Raw genomic sequence first — 11,134 nt, 5'->3', positions numbered from 1 at the left:
GAATTCGAGTGTAGGAAAAGGGAGAGAAGGAAACATAGTGGGTGAATATGGATTGGGGCTAAGAAATGAAAGAGGAAGCCACCTGGTAGAATTTTGCACAGAGCACAACTTAATCATAGCTAACACTTGGTTTAAGAATCATGATAGAAGGTTGTATACATGGAAGAACCCTGGAGATAGTAGAAGATATCAGGTAGATTAAATAATGGTAAGACAGAGATTTAGGAACCAGGTTTTAAATTGTAAGACATTTCCAGGGGCAGATGTGTACTCTGACCACAATCTATTGGTTATGACCTGTAGATTAAAACTGAAGAAACTGCAAAAAGATGGGAATTTAAGGAGATGGGACCTGGATAAACTGAAAGAACCAGACGTTTTACAGAGTTTCAGGGAGAGCATAAGGGAATAGTTGACAGGAATGGGGGAAAGAAATACAGTAGAAGAAGAATGGGTAGCTTTGAGGGATGAAGTATTGAAGGCAGCAGAGGATCAAGTAGGTAAAAAGACGAGGGCTAGTAGAAATCCTTGGGTAACAGAAGAAATATTGAATTTAATTGATGAAAGGTGAAAATATAAAAATGCAGTAAATGAAGCAGGCAAAAAGGAATACAAACGTCTCAAAAATGAGATCGACAGGAAGTGCAAAATGGCTAAGCAGCGATGGCTAGAGGACAAATGTAAGGATGTAGAGGCTTATCTCACTAGGGGTAAGATAGATATTGCCTACAGGAAAATTAAAGAGACCTTTGGAGATAAGAGAACCACTTGTATGAACATCAAGAGCTCAGATGGAAACCCAGTTCTAAGCAAAGAAGGGAAAGCAGAAAGGTGGAAGGAGTATATAGAGGGTCTATACAAGGGCGATGCACTTGAGGACAATATTATGGTAATGGAAGAGGATGTAGATGAAGATGAAATGGGAGATACGATACTGCGTGAAGAGTTTGACAGATCACTGAAAGACCTGAGTCGAAACAAGGCCCCCGGAGTCGACAACATTCCATTGGAGCTACTGACGGCCTTGGGAGAGCCAGTCTACCATCTGGTGAGCAAGATGTATGAAACAGGCGAAATACCCTCAGATTTCAAGAAGAATATAATAATTCCAATCCCAAAGAAAGCAGGTGTTGACAGATGTGAAAATTACCGAACAATCAGTTTAATAAGTCACAGCTGCAAAATTCTAACTCGAATTCTTTACAGACGAATGGAAAAACTAGTAGAAGCCGACCTTGGGGAAGATCAGTTTGGATTCCGTAGAAATACTGGAACACGGGAGGCAATACTGACCTTACGACTTATCTTAGAAGAAAGATTAAGGAAAGGCAAACCTACGTTTCTAGCATTTGTAGACTTAGAGAAAGCTTTTGCCAATGTTGACTGGAATACTCTCTTTCAAATTCTAAAGGTGGCACGGGTAAAATACACGGAGCGAAAGGCTATTTACAATTTGTACAGAAACCAGATGGCAGTTATAAGAGTCGAGGGACATGAAAGGGAAGCAGTGGTTGGGAAGGGAGTAAGACAGGGTTGTAGCCTCTCCCCGATGTTATTCAATCTGTATATTGAGCAAGCAGTAAAGGAAACAAAAGAAAAATTCGGAGTAGGTATTAAAATCCATGGAGAAGAAATAAAAATGTTGAGGTTGGCCGATGACATTGTAATTCTGCCAGAGACAGCAAAGGACTTGGAAGAGCAGTTGAACGGAATGGATGGTGTCTTGAAGGGAGGATATAAGATGAACATCAACAAAAGCAAAACGATGATAATGGAATGTAGTCGAATTAAGTCGGGTGATGTTGATGGTATTAGATTAGGAAATGAGACACTTAAAGTAGTAAAGGAGTTTCCCTATTTGGGGAGCAAAATAACTGATGATGGTCGAAGTAGAGAGGATATCAAATGTAGACTGGCAATGGCAAGGAAAGCGTTTCTGAAGAAGAGAAATTTGTTAACGTCGAGAATAGATTTAAGTGTCAGGAAGTCATTTCTGAAAGTATTTGTATGGAGTGTAGCCATGTATGGAAGTGAAACATGGACGGTAAATAGTTTGGACAAGAAGAGAATAGAAGCTTTCGAAATGTGGTGCTACAGAAGAATGCTGAAGATTAGATGGGTAGATCACATAACTAATGAGGAAGTATTGAATAGGATTGGGGAGAAGAGAAGTTTGTGGCACAACTTGACCAGAAGGAGGGATCGGTTGGTAGGACATGTTCTGAGACATCAAGGGATCACCAATTTAGTATTGGAGGGCAGCGTGGAGGGTAAAAATCGTAGGGGGAGACCAAGAGATGTATACACTAAGCAGATTCAGAAGGATGTAGGTTGCAGTAGGTATTGGCAGATGAAGTAGCTTGCACAGGATACAGTAGCATGGAGAGCTTCATCAAACCAGTTTCAGGACTGAAGACCACAACAACAACAACAATCATATGCTGAATTGTACTGTGAAATACAACTCCCATGGGAGTTTACGAAGACGCACAAAGTTAGTAACAAAGCTATAACGACATCAGTCTTCATGAAAGAGAGAGGTGACCTCCAGGGCTATTGGTGGCATTCGGAACTATCTGACTTAGGAAGCAATGTAGTCGCATTGCAGCCTCCACAAGTCGTATGAGTAAAGTCAAATGAAGAAGAATGTATGTCGTTCGTGGTTCCGTGTATTGCTGATTGTTCAGCAGTACTGAACTGCCTTGACCACTGGAAGCAAGGTTGAATAAAAGGATGATATACACAGCTTGAAAAAAAAGAAGTGTATCATTCAGAAGAAATAGTTACACGTGAATCTAACTTCGTACACGTACATACCGTCCGCGGATGTGTAAATGTTAGAGTTGCAGTTCTCTGTTCCTGGTTAAATGGTAAAAAGGGTGCACTAGCGTTGCTCGTCTTTACTGTTGCTACCAGACATGGTAGGATATGCCGGGTGGTTATGATTAAACTTTCCCTATTTAACACGTTATAACATGGAAACTAATGACCGTACGAATTCCAAACATGGTAGCATTAATGTCCAAAGCATGGGGTGCATGGTTTCCAAGCATCACAGCGCTACCGTACAGTTCCACCAATGGCCACCAGGTGCCGTGGTCAGTCATCGTGATTCGTAGTCTCACACCCCTGACCATTCGCAGTGCACTTTGTTGACATGTTAACATGAGCTTGGACAAAAGGAGCGGGGCATTATTGGTGACGCTCTGTTAATCAAAACAACAGTAATACTGCAGCTGCACTCCGAGAATATCGCCGGCTGAAAGTATTACGGAGGGTCCACTTCCTCTGTCTGCTGTGTGGAGCACGATGAAGAAGTTCGAATCAACTGGAGAACTGGACGTCGCTCCAGAAAGAGGCCAACGACCGGTTGCACCACAAGTGACTGGTGAAATCGCTTTTGCTGTGGCAGTCAACGCTTCCCGATCGTCAGGCAGTGCGCGTGCTGTGTCATGACAGTATAAAATCCCGTGGTCCACTGTGCAGAAGGTTCTTCGAACCATTCTCAAATGGTGTCCGTACAAGACCCATATCGTCCAGCACCTTGCACCACAGGACGCACAAGGACGTGTTGACTTTGCTCTGCACTTTCTCGCAAGGACTGAAGTTGAGGATGGCTGGCCCTGGACCATCCTATTGCCAGACGAAACTCAGTTTTCTCTGACGGGTGAGGTGAACACACAGAATTTCCAAGTGTGGATACCTTCACCTCCAATCACTGTGCATTAAGTTCCTGTGTATGGTGAACGTGCCTTCACGTCTACGTTCATCATTGGCCCAGTCTTTCTTGAACAGGTTGGCACTCAAGGAACAAAGACGTGCAGTGTGATTGGCCAGCGGTAATGCGATATGCTTCGCCAGCACGTCATACCCGCCCTGCAGGAGAGAGACGCATTGAACTCAACAGTTCTCATGCAAGATGGGCCCACACCACACATCCCTCGTAAAATTCACCTGCTTCTCCGAATCGCATTTGGAAACGATCGGCTGATAATAACTCTTGGCCGGCACGATCACCTGATCTAATTCCCTGTGATATCTGGTTGTGGGGCTACCTGTACGACAGGGTTTACCGGGGGAAGATTCACAAATGTGCTGGTATGAAGCGCAGCATATCAAGAGAGGTAGCCAGCTTGTGGGGCGGCTGGTTGGAAAATTTACTGTTGTATAAATGTTTGAATGTTGAAACACTTCCCGGCCGATTAACCATATGTGGGGCGGCGGGTGGAATTAATTGTTATATAAGTGTTTCTATTATTTATGCTATTGTTTTGCCGTTCTCAACACTGGCTCTCTAACTACAATATTGGCAACCAGAAAGTGATTAGCAAAACGTGAAGGCTGTAATTAGAATTCCTAGTGCCCACTTCATCCGAGAAATACACTTATAGCTACAGCATACTGCTCTGAGAAATTAGGAGATTGTCCGGGATTCATAATCAAAAACGATTTTCTAAAAATAGTTCAGTATATTCTGAAAGTCACATATCAAAAATAAAGGAATCCACACAATCTGACTAACAGACCAGTTCAGAGTCTAATGAGCTGATGCAACTATAACTGTCCAAATTAACTGTTTAAATGAATGCTCGCCATAATTTGATAATTAGGTTCATCAAACGCCACGCTAAATAATGGTAGAATGTCAGTCTCGCGGTGGCACGTGATAATACGACATTCGCAAACTGAAGATATATCATTAAAGTCATCCCAGAATTTACACTTCACTCGAAGACGATTTCATGGTTACGCGTATCCCTAGTAACTTAATATGGCATCCGAGGCTGTTTATAGCAATGATACCGACGCGACGCGACTCCCGGCACAGATGGTGTGCTATTCAGCGTCTGGAGAGAACTGGGGCCTTCCTTCCTTGCGCAGCGTTCTTATATATAAAGCCGCGGTGCGGACGGCTAAGGGAACGCCTGATCAAATCGGCTCTCCCGACTAGCCGCTGGGCTAGTAATGCACCACATCAAGTTATTGAATAAATCATAGCTCCTTTTGCTGATGGCCGATGAAGATCTCAATTTAAATGTGCATTCAACACACAGGTAAGTAATCATGATAAAAGTTTGACGTGTCTAAATTAAATATTTTGGGCGAAAGAATTAATTTAATTACACTGCACGCAGTAGACGAGCTCTGAACTTGCCCTTTGGAGATACGCTATCGCTATAGTTTTATAGTTATTCAAATGAAACTTCTCACATCTTTATGGTTATAGCGGATCTCCATTCTACTTAAATATAAACATCCTAGCCTTATTTATTAGCCTATTTAATCTATCTTGCTTCCTTAATTTTTAAGACAAAAACTAGAAAATCACGAATTTCAACTAAAATCTTAATTTGTGAGATCCAAAGTACTGTTTCTATTAAATTATTATGAAAGAGGAATCTAAATATAAATTTTTACGTCTCTAGCTCTTTTCTGTTGCGAAAATGATTTTTACAGAAAAACGTCCAAATTTCTAAAATGGTTAAAGTTATTGAACTGACATTCAACACATGTTGATTTAGTATTACTCCTGACATGCCAGAAGCGTTTCAGGTTATTTACTTGATTTTTAAAGTATTGCGCAACATTTATGACGTCAGAGCTAGTTAGAGCGGACTGGGTGGAACACAATGGAAAAACTGATGTGAATTTATTACGGCGTGAGTAGGCTGCTTCCCTACAAGCTTACCAATGGACTTGCTTCGTTCTGCTGTGCAAAATGCAATCCTGCGCTTTCAGACTCTTTGGACACTTATGGATGCCAAATTAAGCCCCTTTAGTAGCGGCGATGGAACCAGTGTGTAATGGTATGATACACTGTAGCAGCACGTTAAAAATGTTTCAGTCAATTGATTCTGCACTATTTCTCTTCCCTGTGTTCTTGACATTACTGCTACCAAGTTTGATCCTCGTAGTTTCCGTGTTACAACGTGTTAAATAGGCAAAGTTTAGTTATAACCGCCCGGTACAAGATGCGCGAACAACGTCAGATGTTGGCTGATCACTGTGGTGGGGACGGACAGGCCTCGCACTCGCGTCAGACATTATTATCAAAAGGGTCTTCACTGTGGGTCTCCGTCTGGCTGGCTGGTCGAATAGTGCAGTATCCGGAGTTGTAGGGCACTCGGATGCGACAGTGGTCCGACACTGGAATGCATGGAAAGGTGAGACCAGGCATGCCCGTCGTCAAAGCTTTGGCCGACCACATCACAAGGCAGAACAGCCCCACTGAGCACCGTGCACTTCGCAACCCCTGCACATCCGCCACACAGCTAAGATATGCAATTGATATTAAGCAGGTATGAAAAACAGCTGTGATTGTACAAAGTAAAAATTCTCAATAGGTCAGTTACCTCTTTCTATTAAAAATAATATTACCTTGATCATCCCATCCCTTGAAACAAGTCGGCAAAATTTAGCGTTCTACTAGCACAGAAACCCGGCGTTGTCCAGCTATTTATTAACAGCTGCACATCCACGCCCTTAGCACGCAGGTCTGATTTTGTTTTTAATGTTCATGACGTCATATCTCCTGGACTATGTGTCTTACTATGACATAATGTTGTAGGTACTTTTAGCTGCAATGTGGATACTTTCTGTAAAATGTGGTTCTAATGGAATTAACACCAACGAAGTAATAAACTTAAACGTCATACACGATGAGGCATTTTTCAAGCGTCTCATTGCTTATGACGTCATATGTCCTCAACCATGTGACGTATAGTGATATATATATATATATATATATATATATATATATATATATATATATATATATATATATTCCTGGAAACTGAAATAAGAACACCGTGAATTCATTGTCCCAGGAAGGGGAAACTTTATTGACACATTCCTGGGGTCAGATACATCACATGATCACGCTGACAGAACCACAGGCACATAGACACAGGCAACAGAGCATGCACAATGTCGGCACTAGTACAGTGTATATCCACCTTTCGAAGCAATGCAGGCTGCTATTCTCCCATGGAGACGATCGTAGAGATGCTGGATGTAGTCCTGTGGAACGGCTTGCCATGACATTTCCACCTGGCGCCTCAGTTGGACCAGCGTTCATGCTGGACGTGCAGACCGCGTGAGACGACGCTTCATCCAGTCCCAAACATGCTCAATGGGGGACAGATCCGGAGATCTTGCTGGCCAGGGTAGTTGACTTACACCTTCTAGAGCACGTTGGGTGGCACGGGATACATGCGGACGTGCATTGTCCTGTTGGAACAGCAAGTTCCCTTGCCGGTCTACGAATGGTAGAACGATGGGTTCGATGGCGGTTTGGATGTACCGTACACTATTCAGTGCCCCCTCGACGATCACCAGTGGTGTACGGCCAGTGTAGGAGATCGCTCCCCACACCATGATGCCGGGTGTTGGCCCTGTGTGCCTCGGTCGTATGCAGTCCTGATTGTGGCGCTCACCTGCACGGCGCCAAACACGCATACGACCATCATTGGCACCAAGGCAGAAGCGACTCTCATCGCTGAAGACGACACGTCTCCATTCGTCCCTCCACTCACGCCTGTCGCGCCACCACTGGAGGCGGGCTGCACGATGTTGGGGCGTGAGCGGAAGACGGCCTAACGGTGTGCGGGACCGTAGCCCAGCTTCATGGAGACCGTTGCGAATGGTCCTCGCCGATACCCCAGGAGCAACAGTGTCCCTAATTTGCTGGGAAGTGGCGGTGCGGTCCCCTACGGCACTGCGTAGGATCCTACAGTCTTGGCGTGCATCCGTGCGTCGCGGCGGTCCGGTCCCAGGTCGACGGGCACGTGCACCTTCCGCCGACCACTGGCGACAACATCGATGTACTGTGGAGACCTCACGCCCCACGTGTTGAGCAATTCGGCGGTACGTCCACCCGGCCTCCCGCATGCCCACTATACGCCCTCGCTCAAAGTCCGTCAACTGCACATACGGTTCACGTCCACGCTGTCGCGGCATGCTACCAGTGTTAAAGACTGCGATGGAGCTCCGTATGCCACGGCAAACTGGCTGACCCTGACGGCGGCGGTGCACAAATGCTGCGCAGCTAGCGCCATTCGACGGCCGACACCGCGGATCCTGGTGTGTCCGCTGTGCCGTGCGTGTGATCATTGCTTGTACAGCCCTCTCGCAGTGTCCGGAGCAAGTATGGTGGGTCTGACACACCGGTGTCAGTGTGTTCTTTTTTCCATTTCCAGGAGTATATATATATATATATCTATATATATATATATATATATATATATATATTTCATCTAGTGGCGTATGTGGATACTGTCCTGCGCAGTAATAAATTTAAAAGTCATGCATGATTCGGTAGTTTTTCATTCATCTCAAAATTTATGACGTCATATCTCCTGAACTATCTGTCATACAATGACATAATTTTTCAGTTAGATCCAGTGATACATGTGCATGCTTTCTGCAAAATGTGTCGATTAGTGAAGAAGTGATAAATTCTAACGTCAGGCCTCGTGCAGTGCTTCTACTCCACGAAAAGCTGAAAAGTAAAAGTTGATAAACCTTTTTCCTTTCATCATTTTATAGGGTTTTCAGCGAGAAAAATTTCGTAACGGTATGAAATTATCCGTAAACTTTGTTGCAAGTCGCTAAGTGCTCTCATTCTCCAGTACTTCGTAAGATCAGAATCTTTTGGATGGTCATGCAGTTTGGGTAGGTGGAGTAGCGAACCTTACTTTTACGAAGAATGATGCTACCTCACACGATTGCGGTTGGGTTGGGTTACTTTGGCTATTGTCCGCTGTGTTTATATTGAAAGCATCGGTGGTCTGGGGAGATTTAATGCAGAGTAAACCAACCAAATTCTATAGTACTCTTGAAATAAATCAAGTCCTACGAGTGCGTGATGCAGTGGTAGACGGTCAGATGATAAGGGTGCAATTTATGGCGATGCAAAATGCGAATGACATGCCTCTGGCTGATCCCACATTCCTTGACAATACGCCTCGTGCCACCATACGCCAATTAAATGTGGTATGTCTAACTTCAGCTGATGGGTGTACATGTCTGCATGCAAGGAGTGGTGACAAATAAATGACCTCAGTTCCTTCTGGTTCTGCGCTCTGCAGTGCAGACAAGTAAACACTCGAAAGTCTTAGTACGACGGCGCTGCCTGACATGGGCGCGCTTCAAACGCAACAATCGATTCCGTAAGCCTGGCCTTCCAGTTGTAGACTATCCCTCGGATTCTATTGCTAAGAGTTTCAACGTCAACATTAACAAGCATTCTAACACTGTACTCGACTTTTCAAGCGCTTTTGGATGCTTGTATACGTGCTTCAGTATCTAGATTGGCACAAGAGTTAAGACTCTTTATCACACACCAACGTACACCGAAGCGCCACAGAAACTGCGTATTGAAATACAAAGATATGTAAACAGGCACAATACGGCGCTGCGATCGGCAACGCCTATACAGGCTGGTCATTTCTTTACGTACTACACGAATATGTAATTAAAAAATGGGGGTTCCTATTTTTAAAAAAACGCAGTTGATATCAGTTTGACCTATGGCAGCGCAATCTAGCGGACCAACCATAGCGCCATCTAGTTTCCCCCTTCAAGCTAGACAAGTTTCGTTCTTTGTAGTTTTTTCGTTTGACGCTTATTTCGTGAGATATTTTTCCCGGTAACGATGAATGGACCACCCTGTATAAGACAACAAGTGTCTGCTGCATTTGTTAAATCGGTTACCGCTGCTGCAATGACAGGTTTCGAAGTTTTAAGTGAGTTTGAACGTAGTTTTATGGTCGGCGCACGAGCGATGGGACACAGCATGTCCGAGGTAGCGATGGAATGGGGATTTTTCCGTACGACCGATTCACGAGTGTACCGCGAATATCAGGGATCCGGTAAAACATCAACTCTCCTACATCTCTGTGGCCGTTAAAAGATTGTGCAAGAATGGGACCAACGACGACTGAAGATAATCTTTCAACGTGACAGAAGTGGAACCCTTCCGCAAATTGCTACAGATTTCAAAGCTGGGCCATGAACACGCGTCAGAGTGCGAACCATTCAATGAAACTTCATTGATATGGGGTTTCTGAGCCGAAGGTCCACACGTGAACCCTTGACGACAGCACGACACAAAGCTTTACGCCTCTCCTTGGCCTGTCAACACCAACATTGGACTGTTGATGACTGGAAACATATTGCCTGGTCGGACGAGTCTCGTTTGTACGTGTATGGAGACAATCTCATGAATCCATGGTCCCTGCATGTCAGTAGGAGACTGTTCAAGCTGGTGGAGGCTCTGTAATGGTGTGGGGTGTGTGTATTTTGAGTGAATTGGGACCGCTGATGCGTCTTCATACGACTCTGACAGGTGACGCGTACGTAACCATCCTGTCTGGTCACCTGCATCCATTCATGTCTATTGTGCATTCTGGCGGGCCTGGACCATTCCAGCAGGGCAGGGGTGTCGCACCCCACACGTCCAGAATTGCTACAGAGTGGCTCGATGAACACTCTTCTGAATTTAGATGCTTCCGCTGGCCACCAAACTCCGTAGACTTGAACATTACTGAGCATGTCTGAGATGCCTTGTTTGGTGTCCCCACCAGACACCACACTTGCTAGGTGGTAGCCCTAAAATCGGCCGCGGTCCGTTAGTATACGTCGGACCCGCGTGTCGCCACTATCAGTGATTGCAGACCGAGCGCCGCCACACGTCAGGTCTAGAGAGACTTCCTAGCACTCGCCCCAGTTGTACAGCCGACTTTGCTAGCGATGGTTCACTGACAAAATACGCTCTCATTTGCCGACACGATAGTTAGCTTAGCCTTCAGCTACGTCATTTGCTACGACCTAGCAAGGCGCCATTATCAGTTGCTATTAATATTGTGATGCATGTACCGTCAGACCGACGTTCACCATTAATGGATTAAAGTTAAGTATTCCACCAGCCACGTCCGTTTTTCTAAAGTCTAATTTCCCTGTCCTGTTCCAGACCTCACGCCAGCCTGCGTGAGCTAAAACGCGTGCCTTTCGGCTTCCTCTGGTATTTCTGGGTTGGCTCTCCTGCCAATCCACAACACCTTGCAACGTGCTCTTCAGAAGAGATCTCCACCCCGTCGTACTATTACAGATGTATGCACAGCCCTGTAGGATT

Source organism: Schistocerca americana, chromosome 7, assembly GCF_021461395.2.
Source record: "Schistocerca americana isolate TAMUIC-IGC-003095 chromosome 7, iqSchAmer2.1, whole genome shotgun sequence".
In the NCBI taxonomy this organism is placed as follows: domain Eukaryota; kingdom Metazoa; phylum Arthropoda; class Insecta; order Orthoptera; family Acrididae; genus Schistocerca; species Schistocerca americana.
The sequence above is the reverse complement of the archived record's forward strand: the minus strand, read 5'-3'. Positions refer to the sequence as shown.